The sequence below is a fragment of the Hippoglossus stenolepis genome, chromosome 3 (assembly GCF_022539355.2).
Source record: "Hippoglossus stenolepis isolate QCI-W04-F060 chromosome 3, HSTE1.2, whole genome shotgun sequence".
NCBI lineage: Eukaryota > Metazoa > Chordata > Actinopteri > Pleuronectiformes > Pleuronectidae > Hippoglossus > Hippoglossus stenolepis.
The window spans coordinates 26,393,991-26,413,475 of record NC_061485.1 but is presented as its reverse complement, the minus strand read 5'-3'; the positions used below and the strand labels follow the sequence as shown (position 1 = coordinate 26,413,475).

The 19,485-nt window shown below is 41.6% G+C and overlaps 1 pseudogene; it reads right to left on the bottom strand.

Annotated features, from left to right (window-relative positions):
• Positions 1-1,965: 1,965 nt before the first annotated feature.
• On the bottom strand, positions 1,966-11,649 carry LOC118104845 (annotated as a pseudogene).
• Between the last annotated feature and the right edge of the window lie 7,836 nt (positions 11,650-19,485).

The window sequence follows — 19,485 nt, the reverse complement described above, 5'->3', positions numbered from 1 at the left end:
CTGCTCATTGCCTTGAATATTGTTCATTTTTATAGGTTTTGAAGGCAACCATCAATAACAGCAGTCATGACTTACATATCATTTTATTTCAGTGACAAATCATGGCAGCAAAGACGTCTTCTAAATTTTTTTTACAAATGTGATGGCACTACAAAGTCCAGTAAAGCTTGATGTCACTGTGAAAATAAGAATATTCACATCCGTAGATGCTATTTTCAGATCACTACAAACATCTGTCTAAACATGCATATCAAGCGGTTGAAAAGGCCCCATACAGCGAGATGCTCACCGAGTCATTTCTACTCAGAAATAGCTCAAAGAAATATCTGTACTGTCTTTATCCGGAACGTATAGTAACATAGAGACAGTCAAACGACAGGATACCTTTAGTGGCACTGTGATGCACAAAAATATAATATCCAGTAGAGAACATCAAACGCAGAGAACTGAAGGCTTATCACGGTGTAAAGGCACAAATCTACAAAAAATAAAGACAGTAAAATCCTAACATTCCTCCAGGCAGTGCAGCATCTGTTGATACACATTTACACTCAGTTTTATAATTTAATTGCCCTAATACAATCACTTGCCATCTAACATTTTAAAAGCTGACAATGGGTGTACAGATGTTTAACCAGGTAACGATACTGTGGGTTCTTCAGTCTCTGTTGTGTCCATTTTAGATGGATGTTGTTTCTACAGGGCCAAGCTTGGTGTTGATTCAAACTCCACAGAGTCCACACTGTCCTCAGCTTATCTTTCTATGTTGAACCAGGTCATGTTGACTTTTATTTTTGCAGCCTCTACCTTGTAATAACTCCATCTCTGATGTGAACCCGTATTTTGAGCATGAAAAACCATTCTTATAAGTAAGTTATTTTTTTGTTGACTAATTATGACCACTAAAGAATAATATAATTTGTCCAAACAAAAGTCTAATCTGTGCTCAAAAGATGTCTGTTATTTTCTGTCGCTCAGTTTTTGTTATTTGCTCTTTATCTCCTGCTCTTTGGGACGCTCACAGTGTGTTTATCCTGATCCCTGCACACGTGTCAAACACAGAATATTCAGAATACTAATCAACAGTTCCTGATCCAGTGTAAACCATACATAGATTTGTATACATTACAATGATAATGAACATATTCTTTTTGCAATTAATTTTTTCGTTTTCCTCATAAACCCTCTTCATTCTGTATAAATGCATGAAAAACATTGCGCGAGCAACCAGACTGGCAACAAAACAACCAGAAGTGACTTAATCCTGTTTTTAGACAAAATTGTTGCATAACTATAAAAGTCTGTTCAGACTGATGTAAATTGGTATTTATTCCCCCAGCCAGCCGATATGCCAACTGTCTGTAAGCTCTAAACTGGAAGAGTCTTTCCAATAAATTGTAGTCAAGTTTGGATCCCAAACATGTAAAGGGGAAAATGAGGCTGTATACATAGGGCTATATCTGGTAATAGTGTAAATTTTTTTTAATTCCAGGATCTAACCTGAACAGTTACTATGGAATGACAGAGAAAGCTAAATATTATAATAATAATAATAATAATAATAACTTTATTTATATAGCACTTATCTAAATAATGTTACAAAGTGTAATATTGTGTCTGTGTGTATTTGGTCGGCTCAGCCTCCGATAGCCTCTGGTTAATCTCCTTTTCCCTCTCATCTCTGTGCAGTAATAAAGTGTCAGGCTTTGTGCAAACTGGTGGGTTAGGTCAATTTTTACAGCCGAGGTTAACACTTGTGTGTAATGTCATTAGTTAACCTTAAAGGGATAGTTCACCCGAAAGTGATAATTCTGTCATTATCTACTCACCACTATGCCGATGCCGGGGGGCTTCTCACGTTTTTTTACATTTGAAGAATTGGTCCTTAGTTACTTCAATTGTATTGGATTTGGCTGCAATGCTGTTTACCCCTGAAACTCCAAAAGTGTTTTGTGGACTCAAACACTTCACCCACCCCTCCATCAACATAGTGGTGAGTAGATAATGAGGGAATTTTTATCTTTGGGTGAACTATCCCTTTAACACCTGGGTTAACCCTCTTATTCATTTCAAAATGGCTGCTGTGAAAATGAGCAAAAGGTCAGTGGCTCTAACTGTGCACTTGCACAGTAGGGAACATAATCATACAGCAAAGAATAGATTTCTTTTGGCTGAATTTAAATTATTGGCATGATGATCATTTGTTCAATGGAATGTATGGGCTTGAAAAAATGCAAATTTCTGTGCTCAAAATATCCCATAGTGCCATCAGTAGGCATTAACAGAATGCCCTAACTTGCCTCCTGTGGCCTTTCTTCCTCACCTTCTTGTTGAAGGAAGTCCAATGGGCTTCTTGTACCGCATATAGGGAACAGTACATTCAGCATGTACAGAAAAGCTTTTCTGTGTCAAACTCCAGCCCCAGATGAGCTGAGCGTCAGAATGAGTCTGAAGCTCAGAGCCAAGAAGCCAGTCCCCAACAGGTCACCGAGAGCTGTAAGGTATGGGATGGAGAAATTGTCTGGATCGAGTCCCCTCTTCCACAGCCAGCGCACCATCAGCCTGGCCCCGTAAAGCAAAATCACCACCTGCATGATGACAGTTGATTCAGATTTCAAATTGGAATATCTCAGATTGGTACTATTTAAAGACAAAAGTCAAATTAGTCTTGTAGGTTAAAACATCTTCATATCGGGTTATTTGACCTGAAGCAGAGCAGCAGACAGGTAGCAGATGATGAAGGAGAAGGTCATGGCAGTATGGCCGCCCCGCAGGAGCTGGATGGTGTACAGGAAGAGGAGGTGACCCGGGACGACGAGGAGGACCAGGACTTTGGCTGATTGAGAGTTCATGTCTGGGTCAACACAATACAAGTAATAACAAGTGTGAAGCCTATACTGTGTTTAGCATTAACTTAAAAACAAGCGTTAGGTGTTAAAAGAGCTAACTTTAAACAATATACTCTTGTGCTACATAAAAGCATCAGTGCTGTTTACAGATGTATCAGTAGAATTGTCAACCATGATTTTATTTTCAAATGAACCCTGATCGTCTGGTTGATGAACATCAGAAACAATGATTGGTGCATCTGTACTGAACCAGTTGCATTATTAAATTCACATTTCACATGAACGTGGTTCATGTCTGGTACAAACAAGACTTTTTAAAGGAATAGTCAGACAACTTGTGGAGTTATTTATGGTCTGTATGTAGCTGGAGCTAGGATCAAGTTATTACCTCTAACCTATTCAAATGATGCCATATGTTGTTCTTCAAATTAGTGTTTTTACACATCACAAACTGATTAACAAACTGCTAACTTCAGTCAGAGTCAAGCTGTTTCCCCCTGTTCCTCGTCTTAATGCAAAACAAAGGTAGGATAAGCGTTGCTAATCTGTTGACTGTAGCTTCATTACAGCACAGAAGTGAGAGTAGATCCTCTCATCTAACTCTTGACAAGAAAGTTATTGTATTTCCCAAAATGTCAAACTATTCATTCAATTTATTTCCTCCTACTATTTCACCGAAGTAGCTGGTTTGAAGTGAATTTTCCGTTTGTGTCAGACCACTTTTGTGCTGAAGAACATCCTAATTATTCCATTAGCAATGGAAACAAGACTGTGCTATGCAACCTACTGCAAAACCAATATAACTAATTAACAACTCTTTTTGTTTCTCTTTCTATTTTCGTGGAAAGAGAGATAGAGACTGCTAGAGAAATATCACAACATAACTATTTAGCTCTATCCTAGACTATTTATCATCTTTTAAGCTGCCAACATTTCTTCAATAAAACTCTGCCTCTGAATCGCAAAGGCTGTTGAACTCAAGTGTCACAAACAGAAAGGATCCAGACAAAAGCTAAACTTATAACAAAGAGCTATATTTCTGCACAAAGCCTTTAAACCAGGTGTTGGTTTTTACATCTGACCTGAGGAGCAGAAGGTATCACAGGGTCCAGGACAGTTCTCACTCTTTTTTAATGGAAGGGATCCAGGAACACCCCAGTAGTGGAGGTAGGTGGACATCCTGCTGGCCTGGATGGCCACCAGATTTCCCCCTACACCTGCATGGACAGGAAATGGTATTCATGAAAGTGTTGCCAGAGACCAGTAATGATAAAATATACAAAACCATTTCAGGATTCAGCTGAGAACAGCAGTAAGGCTGCCTAATATCCAACGGTTGCCGTTGTTCTCTGTCCCTCTGAGAGCCTCTTGGCTGAGCAGAATAGAGGAAAAATAATTCACCAGCCCAAACAGTAATTTGACTTGAATCTACTCAGCAGTTATTCCTAACTCTCAGGCTCCTGTGGGATGCATTTCTCTGAATGTCTGGAAAAGGCAATCTAGCTATATTCATTGTAACATATTGCTCTTCGCTTCAGGCTGATTTCATTTTGGCTTGCAGAGGGTTAGAGCACATGGGTCATTGGAGCAAAACAGGGGGATTGTTTCTGGTCAACATGGCAGGAGGGAAAAGAGCTGAATAGGAATGCAAATGCACTTCCTGTACTGGGATGGCAAAGGAGTCTGTGGGAGCACCGCGGCTGGCAGGGATGCTGCGGAAACGGGAGCGGATGAATGCATAGTTGGCATTCTGATCAGGCTTTTGGTTCATGTAAAGACCATTGTTATGGCTCTCTACTTAGTATGTGTGGGCAGCAGAAGATCTGGCCCCATGTGCCTCCCTGAGAGTCCTGACAGAGAGGAGACTTTCCCACCTCGTGACTGACTAACACTTCATACCTGGAGCCATTTAAAAGTTGAGCTTTGCCTTTAGCACTGTGACTTATTCACTGTCAGCATGTGGAGACCCCAGGACTTATAAATAATGGGATTAGCTGCTGGGCGCCTGCACGCTTTAGCAATTTCCACATGACATCAGTTGCCATTAGGCTTTTTCTTACAATAATGAAGGTACTTAAGAGGCTTAATTATCATTCTTCAGATTAAGACTATTAAAACACCATAACCCCAAATCCCAGCTCTGCTTACTCCTGTAGGAAAATATGTCAGTGTTAATTCCTTTTCCAAGAGAGGAGAGGTCACTAATTGTTTCAGTTTAAATGAAAGGGGCATTATTCACAATTACATCTATTTTAGTAAAAAGTAACCACTACTATTATCACAGTTAATTTCATATCTCTGGCCCTGTGAAATGAGGACTTGTCTGACAAAGTGTCCGCTGAGCACTGTATCATACATCCCTGCAGAAATTCTGTCTCCTCTAGATTCAGACTAAAAGGACATCTAATTTCTCTAAACTGTTTCCTTGTTTCCTCTCTCCTTGCATCCTAACTCCTCCTTGGCATCTCTCCTTGCATGTTCAGTGGGAACCAATCGGATGCAAAGAAAAGTTACAAGTGGGGGAAAAGGTGGACAAAATGTAATTAACAGAGAAATATCTTCAAAGTTTTGTCAAATCCCTGCTATAATAACCGTAGTTTCAGATTATTAATGATATAATATAATTATACAATATAATAATTAGTATAATTTAACCGACATAAGTGATCTAATGACTTGCTCTCTATTGCCATCAGCATGTTGATGTTCTCACTTCTCCAGAGAAACACCTAATAAGTATTTACTTGATGTATTGGCCCAAAATGAATGCTTAATAAACGACCTAATAACACTTTTAATGTGATACAGTGCAAATAATAACCATAAAGATTTGTATCTCACAAGCAACTTATAAGTAATCACAGTTAAGACTGGAAATGAAATCATGAAATATAAGTTTACTACTGAATCGATCATTGAATTATTTCTCTTTTTAAACCATGTATCTAAATTGGTCTAACTGCTCAGCTGGGAAAACCTCATCATATACAAAAATATCTAGTTCTCAAGATTACACCTGGTTTATCTCCTCCTCTGTCTTTTTTCATCAACTTCAAATCTACCTCCAGTAGAACTACCAGAGGTGCAGCCAGGGGGCGCTGCACAATCCCACTCTGGGATCCCAACATTTGCTGCTATTGTATTATGATTATTGCACGATTACGGGATGCCTTTCAACATCTGGCAAAGGGACAGCTGATGAAAATCACCTAGTGCAGCTAACTCGGGTGCATTTACATTTGTATTAAAACAATTTTTTTATATATATGTAAAGTATTTTAATATAAATAGTCCCTTCCCAAATAAAGAATAAATGAATACATTTAGATTCATAGTGTATATCTATAGTCAAATAAAATTTAAAAAATCTCCCTCTCACCCTCCTTGTTGGGGGGGGTGGGGGGGTGGTATTGTCTTCCTCTACCAGAGGCCTGGGAGTTTGAGGGTTCTGCGCAGTATCTTAGCTGTTCCTAGGACTGCACTCTACTGGACTGAGGCTTCAGATGTTGATCCTGGAATCTGTTGGAGCCACTCTCCCAGTTTGGGGGTCACAGCCCCCAGTTATATACTAACAACTATATAACTATATAACTACTATACTGCTAAAAAAAAATTATGGAACACTTCAATCTCAAATGAAATCTTGATGAACGAATTAATCCAGTTGAAAATCTTTACTGATGTATATTCTATAATTTTTTGAGAACAAAATGCTGTAACAATGGTCAATGGAAACCAAAATCAGGCTGGATTCGAAACCACACTTTAAATCAAAGTGAAAACCTGAAATCACAGGCTGATGCAACCTGCGTGAATTTCATCCTGGCAACTCATAATGTGACTCAGTAGTGTGTGAGGCCCCCGCGTGACTGTATGCACTCCCGACACGTCTGGGCATGCTCCCTATGAGTCGGCAGATGGTGTCCTGGGGAACTTCTCCCAGACCTGGATCAGGGCATCAGTGAGCTCCTGGACACTCTGGTGATACTTGGCGGTGTCGGACACACCAATACATGACTTCCCATAGGTGCTCAATTGGATTTAGGTCAGGGGAACGTCAGAGCCAGTCAGTGGCCTCAATGCCTTTGTCATCCAGGAACTGCCTACACACTCTGGCCACATGAGACCGGGCATTGTCCTGCACCAGGAGGAACCCGGGGCCCTCTGCACCAGCGTAAGGTCTGGCAATCTCACCGTTGGCTATAACATGGAGTTCTGTGATCCTCCAAGGATATGCCTCCCAAGACCATCACTGACCCACTGCCAAACCAGTCATGCTGGATGATGTTACTGGCAGCATAACGTTCACCACAGCATCTCCAGACTCTTTCACGCCTGTCACATGTTCTCAGGGTGAACCGGCTCTCATCTGTGACGAGAACAGGGCGCCAATTGTAGACCTGCCAATTCTGGTGTTCTCTGGCAAATGCCAATCGAGCTGCGCGGTGCTGGGCTGAGAGCACAGATCCCACTAGAGGACATCGGGCCCTCATGCCACCCTCATGGAGTCTGTTTCTGACAGTTTGGTCAGAAACATGCACACCTTTAGCCTGCAGGACCAGTAAGGAGCTGATACCGGTCCTGCTGTTGGGTTGATGCCCTTCTAGGGTCATGTCCAGCTCTCCTTGTATAACTGCTGGTCTCCTGGTATCTCCTCCATGCTCTTGAGATTGTGCTGGGAGACACAGCAAGTCTTCCTGGAGGAGCTGGACTACCTGTTCAATCTGATTGGACTGCACGTACCGCCTCATGCTACCAGTAGTGACAAGGACACTAGCAGAACACAAAACTAAAGAAGAATTAGTCAGGAAGGATAAAGAGAGAGCAGCTGTCTGTGGCCAGCACATGCAAAATCAAGACAACCTCTTTTTGGGGGTTGTCTTGATTTTGCTTCTCCATTGGACATGTTGTCCTTTTAATTTGCACCAAAGCAGGTGAAAGTGATTCATTATCACTTGTGCTTCCTAAATGGACAGATTGATATCACTGGAATTTAACTGACTTGCTGTTATACTTTGACGATTAAGTGTTATGTTTGTTAGTGTGTTTTTTTTAGCAGAAGTTATAATATATATATATATATATAATAAAAAGACTCAAAACAGACGATACACACCTTAAAATAGTCTCAGTCTAAATAAATAGGTTCATATAAAGTAAATAAGTGTGGAAATGGTGCATTAATCAGACAGGATTTTACTCACCGTTGATGACTGGTGTGAACACTGCCATTCCCTCAAAGTTTGGATCACTCACTGTCTTATCCAGAATCAGGCCACCAATACTGAAGAGATGACAACACAGCCCATCTCAGTGAGTCTCAGTGGGTCACCTGGGTCTAAAGCTGCAGCTGTCAGCCTGTCACCTCACCTGCTGATGGCCATGGCCATGATGACCGGTGTCCAGCCTGACTTTAGGACCTCTCTGACCGGTGGAGAGTGGCAGGCCATGGTGACCCAGGCTGGGATGAGGAGCAACCAGAAGACACACACCACAGGAGGCAGGTACCACATGTCTGCACAGAATAAACCGGTACACATGAGTTTAATGCAAACAGGGATTAAGAATTAAAAGGATGTGCCCATGATATGAATGAATGTAGACAGCAGGTTGAGGTTAACTGCTGCTGTAAATCAAATGTGGACTATGCTGCCATCTTCTGGTTGAAATGCATCACCACTGCACCACCAATACTGCTGATGCACAGTTATGTAAATGTTGATCATCTTTTGCTCCTAATATCTTTCAAAAACTCTTGTGTCAGTGTAACTGATTCGATTTAGGCTTCATCCTTTTTGATCTCTGCACGTGCTTCCCTGATAAGTGTGACCTCTGACCTCTGTAACAGAAGAGGAGGCTGCTGACCCCAGCGAGCACAGACAGCGTGATGACATCACCAAGGCTGGCCGCGATGGGCGTGGCCACGTTATCCGGGTTAATCCCCATTTTCCTGGAGCCAATGATCACTGCCACCATCACCAGACCTGACAAAGCATCAGACAGTGACTTGACATAGAAGATATAAAAACAACACACCAGGCTCAGAAACGTTCCTGCCCGCCAGTTGCATTCTGGGTATCCAATCTACTCTCAGCCCCTTGTTTCTCTGCAGCACTTTGTGTGTATGTCTCACCTAGAGACAGAGCAGTGATGAAAGCAGTGGTGACGCTGCTGGCACACAGGATAGCAGCCTTGATAAGATCCCCTCTCCCCCTGGTCAGAACCCCAAGAGCCAACGCTGCAACCGCTGCCAAGAAGCCCACAACTGTGGCCTGGACCTGGGGAGGGAGGACAGAGCCTAGAGGATCTATTCATTATATTTATTTATTGAATTTGTTTATCAATCTATAGAACTCTCTTTCCATATTTGTATATCCTCATCGAAGGAGGTGTGTGTTTGTTGGTTGGACGATTGGTTGGATTCTTTGTCAGCAGCATTATGCAATAACTACGGAACAAATGTCAGTGAAACTTGGGGGATGGATGGAACATGGGCCAAGAACATTTTGGCTCGGATCCACAGACAAATGGAAGGGTTCAGGAATTGTATTTACCATTGTCTTTAACATGGCAAGATAGGGTGTTTACTTGACCTTTTGTTTTTACAGATATCTCGATTTAACGATCGATGAGAAAACGTGTGCAATTTGCAGCTTGATTTAATTTACGGGGACTGTTGGGCCTTGGTGGAGGTATGAGCTCAAATGAATGTCATTCTAGTCTTACCTGCATGTTATCTGTCTGTCTTAAAAACAAGTTAGAGACTGTATTATGCTGTACATGTTTTTGTGATGTTAGTGAAATACATAAACTATTTGTGACTACGCAAAAATGACACACAAATCATTGTAAAACCATTGGCTGAAGTGTTCTGAATTGTACTACACATTGAACAAAGTGATGCAGTGTGTTATCCTTATTGTATGGATGTAGTATGGATGAGTGTGTCACCTGAATGAGAGCCAGATTACAGACCACCAAACTCCACTGCTGCTGGGCCTCCTCCATCTGCCCTGTGTTTGCCTGTGGACGTTTCCATAGACTAGTTTATGTAATCATGTGTCTCAGTCACATGGTTTTGGTTTTTAAACAAGTCTCATCGAAATGTTTATGTAAAAGATGTTAGAATTACCCTGATAAATGCTTTGATTTGTCTTCGCTCCAAATCCAATACAAACCAAATGAAAGAATAATTGTTTCCATCTCGTTCTGATTGCATGTGTGTTGTGTTGTGTTGTGTTGTGATGTGTTGTGTGTGTTCCCACTCACTGCTGTTGAGAGTCTGGATGCCAAAGTCATCTCTAGATTCCCCTTCAGCCCCACCAGAGCTGGCACCAAGATAAACACCTCTGAGATCTCCTTGAACACCTCCCAGTGCTGAAACACACCACAGTGTTCGTTCAGGGCACAATCTGCTCCCACCGAGCACAACGCCAATACATTACAGTGAAATACACAACAAAAACTATTGTTTTAATGAATTTTTAAATGAAAATGTAGACTGGTATTTAATTTACTTTTTTTTAACTGCTGCAACACACTTCAATGAACCTTTGAAACATTTGCCAACAGTAAATGAGGACTTGAAAACCTTCTTTCTGCGATTAAAGCCAATGCAGCAAAATCTGATTTAGATCATTTTTTAATTCACTTGTTCTTGATCAAAGTCTGGTGCCTAAATTACCCGCAAGGCATTGATAGCACTGAGAGTTACAGTTAGCAGCTGATGTAGCGGCTGGATCACAGATGTCAGATTAACTTCTTTCCAAATGACTTCTCATGTTTCTCACATCCACTCTGAGAATGTTTACCTCTGAACAGTTGGACTCGAGCGTGTTGCTGGGTTTGATAACTGTTTCCATGAAACCTGATAACCTGATGCTTCAGCTAGCGGCTGACTGCCCTGCTGCCTTATTCAGTTACATTGAGCTGTTGTTGACATATCTACAAGACGTTAAAAACAGGGAGAGAGCTGTCTGGTGGCTCTGCTCTGTTTGCCTCGTGCTGTCCTGTAATTTGTGTAAATATTCAGCATTCACTCAAACAAACTGTTACCTGCCTGTTCTTTAAAGGTATGACACTGTCTGTTTTACCAAGAACCCCTCTATAGATTTTATTAGATTTATATTCAATTATATTGTAAATTGCATATTTTTCCTTTTAGCACATTTAGCAAAGAAACTATAATTTGTTTGTATGCATCATCCCTAGATTACTTACATAAACATCACATTCACTCATTTGTCTGACGCACTCGGCCCTCCTGCTACTCGCCATTAAAAAAATTAACCCATGGAAACCAGTGGTGATGATGAAAAAGCATGAAACAAGACCAAGCATTAACTTTCATATTCATAATAGGTGTTAAGGGGTTAGGGTTACAAATATACCTGTATGTTTCTAAACAAACATACAGCTGATGATGCAGTGATAAGAGTGAGACAATATTACAAATAGGAAAATCTTCTGCAGACGAAATCTTCTCTCTGGATCATCTATAGTTCACTTAGATAAACATCCCATTCAGTTATTTTTCTGATGCCCTCGGCCCTCCCGCTACTTTTATATTCACAGTATTTGTTTAGAGACATATAACCTGTCTGGTATCTAATCTCAACAACAAGACTACTTTTTTCCATACTTGCACTGTATCCATGAGTATCCCGGCCGGCACCATACGGCACCAGGATCTGGGCTGCGATCATCCATGAGCTCTCTGGCAGGAAGCCGTGAGGTGAGTGGGTCAGTTTACATCTGAAGTCCCTCAGCTTCCTCCCCTGGAAGCCCAGCTCCAGACTCAGTTAACCCATCCCTGCCTGAAAAGTCCTGCTGGAGGTGTCACCAAATCTTTGTGTCGACGGCATCGATGACACAACCATTAGATAATGGTCTATTTCCACAGAGGGGAAAAAGAGTATTCCCTCTTTTGTTTGTGTGTTTCCAAGTTGTCACCTCAGGCTCTTTAAAAGTCACCGGTGATGGTTCTTGACTGAAATCAGTTGTTCATAAAGTTGTTTGGCAAAAAACTGTGATGACACAACAAGCTTGTTTTGTTCTTCATCTTTCTCTCCCACAGGGCAACAACGCAAAGTACTGTGCAAATGGTGGACTAGTCAGAGGAAGCTGCTTTCCTAGACTTGAATGGATAACACACACACACACACACACACATACACACACACACACACACACACACACACACACACACACACACACACACACACACACACACACACACACATTGACACTCATGCACCCACACACAGGTCCACTTGACAGCAGATCTGTGAGGCCTCCTCTACCACTCTGCTACTGACAGACCACACACACACACACAGACACACATACACTTCCTCCTCTCATGCCTCACTCTTCAGCAGACGTGCTGCCGAGGTGGAGCGCTGGAAGCTGGGTCTCTCTCGGGGCCTGAAGAAGGTCCAGGTCCTGTAGGACAGGGACATCCAGAAGGCCAGCAGCTTCTTCTCAGCCCTCCTGTGCTGCTGCTCCTTTTCCTCCTTCTCCCTCCACACGTCCCTCTCCTTCTCCTCACTGCTGTGCAGATGGCCCGCGTGAGCTTGACCACCGTGGAGCCCCTTCCTCATTTTGATGAGGAGAAGGCCGGGATGCGAGCTGGGAGTTGGGACACTGATAGACGGTGGGACTGAAGAAGTATGGAGCCTGTGGTTGTCCCTGCCAGGGGCTTCTCTCTGATTGGATAGATGAGTCGTGACGGCTCTCTGTGATGGAGACAAGAATGTTTGTGTGTGTCTGAGAGAGAGAGAGAGGGAGAGAGGAGGGGGATGCTGCAGACGTCTGCGTTCGAGCGAGGCGACCACACTGTATCAGGAGTCCTCTTCTTCAATTGTCCTGCTCCTCCTGGTTTTTAGACTCAGAGGATGCTGCAGCTGTGTGCTCCCCCTCTTTGATAACAGCTCCTCCTTCCCCTGCTCCTCGATGTCTTCACTATGAGTGGCTGACGCACTGTGAGCAGCAGCAGGTGCCGTACCTGTCACCGACACGTGGTGCTGCTGCTGCCTGTAAAGGACACAGTTTGTCCTGTTCGACTGGGGACAACACAGGCTGTCACGACCTGGACCTTTCCAGAGTAACGTTTCATTACGTCACTCACCTGTCTGTTCCATTATTATTCTCATACCATTTGCTATTCCATTCAAATATAATGTAAATATTTGCATGGTACAGTTTATAACATACAGCCTCCACATACACTCAAACTGCTGCTTGTAATAGGACGATAAAAAAGTCACGTTCTGACACTTTGTTCTTGTTTTTGCCTCTTTGCCCTTTTGTTTGAATTATATAATGCAAATACATGCAAATAGATGAAAGGAACATACGCACATACACACACAAACACACACACACACACACACGCACACGCACACAGAGTGACTCAGCTGAATAGTGTCCTTGAGACATGACTCAGAATAGCTGCTCCGCTGCCTGCAGCTCCCCCCTCTGACTGCTGCCTGTAATTTGGATTATGAAGCAACAGCTGCTATACACAGTGGGGCTGTAACTGAGTGTTTATGGCGTTCGCACACACACTAATTTAATGGCTGAGTGGATTAAGAGGAGTTTTCCTTCTTCTTCTTGAAGATCACCTTGTCTCAGAGTCCAGAAAACTGACAGTAAAGAAATGAGTTGACAAGATTAAAAGTCTGCAGACAGAATCCTAACTCAGGTCAAAGTCGGTCCAGAGAATAAACAAGTGATGCAGAGCTTCCTGAACCTGTCCTTTCCTTTCACATACAGTTATGTCTCTATGGCCTCTGCAGCTGCAGCTTCTGTCATCACGTCTCAATGTCACTGAAGATTCACTGCAGCTCTGTTGTGATGATTCAGATGTACAGGGGGAAAAAAGGGATTTGTCTTTTGATTCAAGCTCCTTGCTTTCTGTGCATCATTTTTCATCAGATTTAATGGAGCCCAAATATGTTCTAATTAAATAATAGTATCACTTTTCAGACAGTCATCAACTGCTATCTGATTTAAGTTAGCTGGAGCAACTGTCTATTTACTGCTATGAATAAACAATCACAAGGCAGAGAAAGTTAGACTATCTATCTACACTGAAAGAAGTGTTTACAAACTTTAAAACATGTTTTAATCAAAGTTTGGGTTAGTATAACTTGTATAACTTTTAGCAAACTTAAGAACCATATATATATATTTATATATATATATATATAAGGCTGCAAATACTACCTACACAGGTTTTGGAGTGTAAAGGTTTGATTTTCCATATGATTCGTGCACATGTACGTTACTGTTCATCCAGCTGGCTCCTCCTGCACACTCTTTATGTCCCATAGACTTTACATTGGGACATTGTCAGGAAAAATACAACTTACTCGTGAAAGGGTCTGAAAAATAATAATGTTGGTGGAGAGTGGTGGTTTGTGGTCAAAGAGACCTTTTGGGGCCACAGGCAATATTTTTGGTTTCAATACCACAAGTGGTAGACAAGGAAAAGGCTGAAAGGTTGAAAGGTTGAAAGGCTGAGGGACAACAGCATAGCCAGCTGTTTTAATATAAATCTAAAGAGGTCTAATATCAGTTACTGTAACTTTGCCAAGATCTGTTAATTTGTTCCCATGGGGCAAGGTCACTTTACAGACTGATTAGGTCACTGTGACCTGCAAACTCACAGCACCATAGTTAAGTTCAGAGAGACACGGAGAGACATTTAGCGGCACAGAGACAGAGACACCAAAGGACAGATATGGTTATATTGTCAGAATTAAGCAGTCCGTCTTCCAAGTGGAATAATGATCTGATCATATTCCACTTCCGCGTCCTGATTAGACTTTGAGGAAATAATCTAACAGGAACATTTTCTCACGGCATCAGTAACTGAATGTACTGAGATGAATGTAATGCAATGGTTCAGTCAAACATGTCCATGCTTTGCGTTTGCATGGGAGTTTTGGTGCAGATCACTTTGGACCTCTCCCACTGTAGTTTAAACTGGCGTTGGAGTTGTCTGATTCAACAGCAGCCTGCGTGTCACTGACCTGTGCCTGGTCCAGCAGCATGCCGGCCGTCACCATGCCCAGCCCGGCCAGCAGGTATGAGGGCAGCACCTGGAGGCAGATCACTCTGGACGACTCTCTGGAGGAAACGTGGAGCTTCTCTTCCTCCATGTTTGCAGGACAGCAGCAGCTGCTGATTCAGGTCGAACTCGCTGCCAACGCTCTGTGATCATACAAACCAGACTGCTGCCAACCACAGGAGCCAGATATTGTTTGACTTTCATCTATAAGTCAACCTGTCCTGAAGAACTTCTGCTTGGTGCAGCAGAGCTGTTATCTCTACTATACAGTTGATGACGGGTCAGAGCAAGGATGTCAAACTGTCCTGCAGTTATTTAAACTACTGTGGACTGTGCTTGAGGCTGTTTTCTTTTACATTTTCTGTGGGTTTTAGTCTCCACTGTGTGTGTGTGTGTGTGTGTGTGTGTGTGTGTGTGTGTGTGTGTGTGTGTGTGTGTGTGTGTGTGTGTGTACTTATTTTGTTACCTCTTTACGACTTTTTCCTGCATAAACACCGACCTTGTCAGGACCAGTATACCTCATGGGGACCAAAGCCTGGTCTATAATGAAGCAAAAAGTCATTTCTGAGGTCCTGGTTATGGTTAAGAGTAAGAGATGAATTGTGGTATATGTAACACTGTTTTTTTCACAGCATTAAAAACTAGAAGGAGAATATAAACCCAGTTGCCTCGCAGCTAAACCAAATGCAGTCAAATGTAATGGACTTCCTGTTTGTGATGAAACTGTTTTAGAGGCGTTAAAACAGCCCTATATGTTTATTTTGGAGGCTGCATTTTGTGGTGCAGTTATAGCATTACAGGTGTTTCCATTATTTCGTCTACCCTGTTCATTTCAACGAAGATAGGCCAAATAACTCTGATTCCATGTGGTGCGATCATGGAGCAAAGGAGTTAATGAAGTCATTATCACCAGCGGGTCGATGGAACGTCCACAGCTGCAGGTGGAGGCTGTGGAGGCTCAGGTGCTGCATGGTTCAGCCATCACTTCCTCACCTCTTCATTTGGCTCCTCTTTTTCTCCCTCCTCTCGTCCATCACCTGACCATCCACCTCCACCTTCACCTCCTTCTCCTCCCCTATGACTTGTGGAGAAGTTATGAATGCAAATCAAACAGAATATCATCTGGTGGCTTCAGGGTGACGGAAGAAATAAAAGCACCAAATCACAACTTACATTATCTCAAGGTCCTTACTTTTCAGTCATGTGTAAAACATCACAAGTGATAAAACAGGAAACTTACAACAGCAAAATAAAACTAAAAATCTTCTATATACATTTCACTCCACTTGGCTGCTTTTGTAATTTAAACAGCTTTACAAGCTTTAATGTTTGAGTGTAAACATTATGTTCTACTGTAAAATAAAAGTGTTTCTTTTAGTTGTAAGGTTTTAAAAAATGATAATCAGTTAAGCAGAGGGTTAAGACTCGGCTGTTTACATGCAGGTGCTGCCATCTGACACTTCTGATGTCATTGAGTCTGTACAGTGGTGATCGTGGTCTGCAGCTGCAATATCAAGGTTCTGCCAAGTGCTGGAACAAACAATTTACAATAGAAATTTGCACTTGAACATGCAATACATCAGTGTGATAACTACTGCCTTAATTTGTGGGGGGCTGTCTTGTCATCCATATTTACATGCAGTCTATATGGTATAAGAACTTGTGCCTCAATGCTGATGATACACATCACTCTGACCAAGGACAGAGACCAAGGTGCAAACAGTAGAAAGATTAATAAAGACCTAAGAATGAGTAGAAACAGTGAAACCGACACCAGGGTTAATCATGGTTACGATGGCTGAAGCAGCGGAGATAATGACAAAGTGCATTGACACAAACAACCCTGAGAATCCAGATCACACCACATTTTGTGTTTTTTAACATCAACAACAATCTCCTGCTGCGTTGTGCATGTGTAAAGGGCAACCTCTAGAAAAAGTCCGGACCCAAAAACAGTTGTAGAGGAAAACTTTGCATTTATTCCCTTGATTGTCCTCATGAAACAACTTACCAGTGAACATGAAGTCGAATTTTTAGCCAAGAAACTGCCATGACTCTGAGCCCTGAACTCTGAAAGACAGTGAAAAAACATTTTGGATTTTCTGTTTATGGGCATTTTAGATCATGGACACTATCTTGTTTTTCCTTGTGTTTTGGATTTGTGTTGGGTTGTTCCATTCTGAGGTCTGTTTCCTGTTTTATTTTGAAATGATGCTCCTTGCGTATCTCTAGCTTGATTTCCTGCCTTTGTCCTGTTTTCCTGCCCCTTGATGGTCTACACCTGTTCCCAATGTGTTCCACCTGTGTTCACCCTGCCTCCTTGTGTATATAAGTCTCTGTGCTTCTGTCCGTCTGGTTCCTTGTTTATTTCAGTTGTGTTTTCCATTTCATGTTTCCTAGTGCTCCTCAGAGTTTATCTTATTGTTTGAACTTAGATGTTTTTTTGGACCATGGTTACTTTTGTACCTCTTGTTAATTTATATTGATATGTGCCGGTATTAAATTAAACTTTCAGTTAGTTACCTTCACCAACTTTGGCTGTTTGTCAAAGTTGTCCAGGAGATATCCAGTCAGCCGAGATGTGTTGATATACTGCTTTGAAATTCAACTAAAGCACTTTCTGAAAAATGAAATCAAGCACAGTATTGTCCACAGGTTGTGAGTCCATAAGAAGTCTAACAATGTCTTAAATAACCACACGTTGTAATAAAAGGCCTTAAAAGTATGGATTTTGTCTTACATATAGATTGGCTGAGGTTAAAGATTTTTAATCACATATAGTGAGAATCTCCGGTATGACCACCATGTCTCTATTTCCTGTGCATTTAGCTCATGCAGTGTGTCTCATCATTAAACAGCCTGAGTGTTCGGGGGAATGCTGGATGACAGCTGGCTTGGCAATAATGAGGACTCGAGGTAGTAAAGGGCCTGGAAGCGTTTACAAAGCTGCATGTTGTACAATGTACAAGTTGTTTCAAACTTGGGGAAATGGGCATCGAGATGCTGGAGCCGGTCTGCAGACTGCAAACTGCTCCACTCGTTCCACCATGAGCAGGGTTGTGACCATGGATTCTACAATGAGAAATCCAGAGCAGAATCTGATTAAAGCACTGAAGCCTTTAGCTTGGTCTGCACATGTTTCTGTCAATTTGTATTGGCCACTGATATTGAATGTTCTGAGAAATATGAAATCATAAATATAATTTAGGACAAAGATCATATTTTATGATTCCTTTTCACAATAATAAACACATTTGGACAATGTTTTACACTTTTTCTCCCTGAGTGTTTTTTGGAATTAATTAATAGGCAGCAAAAGTTTGCCCATTTCAGACAAACTCGCTGATTTGACCCTGGATTTCCTCATCATATTGTAACCCTTCGTTTCTTTTGATTTAACAATCAGTCAATACATGTCTCTTGGCTCTTGGGTCACATTTCCTGTGTTCCTGGCACAAGTTTGACGTTAAATGTTATTGAAATCAGGCCTTGGATTGAATTTGTGTCATCTGTTGACGTCCTGATACAGTGTGCTGCACTGTCATCTACTGTTTTGCATTTCGATTCAACAGCTTGCCATTCCGATTTGATTGGTCTCAGTTATTATTTACTCACAAGCAACATCCTATGGTTCTGCCTATGCCGGTGACATCTGAAAAGTAATATTTAAGTGCAATGCACATCAAGTGTTGTCATTGGTCATTTTATTCATTTAATTTCTATTTTGATGTAATCTGATTGTGATATTTGTATTTAAAGCCTTCTGTGTGGCTTTTTTTACACAGCCTTTGTACCACACTCTTGTCACAAATATGTGAAGGCTGCTGTGTAATATCACCCGAGTGCTGCAAATCACTGCATGGCATTCTCCAAGCTGGCTGGTATTTCTATGACGAGTAAAATGTGGGGCTGTTGGCCATGTTGTTGAGGTTAAACATGGACAGCTGTTCATGGGCAGAGACAGTCTTGACTTCTAGAGCAAGTGCACCTGAGAATTCCATACGTCCTCAATGCATAAGGATGAAAACCTAATGTTTTCTTCAGTAACCGTTGTAATAAGTTGACTACAACAGTGGTTTCATTAAAGTGTATTACAGACATATTAGACACACTGTCTGTCTGTTATTTAAACTTTACTTATTTGTTGGATGCCTGTCAGGTTTAGTTAGAGTTGCTGACGTCATCACTTATAAACCAGTTAACATGAATCAGCTTTAAATATTATAACTTCTAAAGTGAACTTGTCAATTGTTTCATTTTTGTCACTTGCAAACTGTATGTCCATCTCCCACAAGCACCCGACACTATACGTCTCAGTAAATACTGACGTTAATATGATTAACATGCAGGTTTTAAATGTTTATGTCTGTCAAACCTGATTCTTGTTCTTTGCTCTTTGTTATTGTGCAGATGTTGGAAGGAGGTATCATGATATTTGAACATCATTAACACATAAATACAACACATTGTTCACAGCGTCCATGTTTTTTCCACATTCACACACATGAACACGCCAAAGTCAGAACAACGACTTCACAACTCGGGAAATTCTGAGGAGCG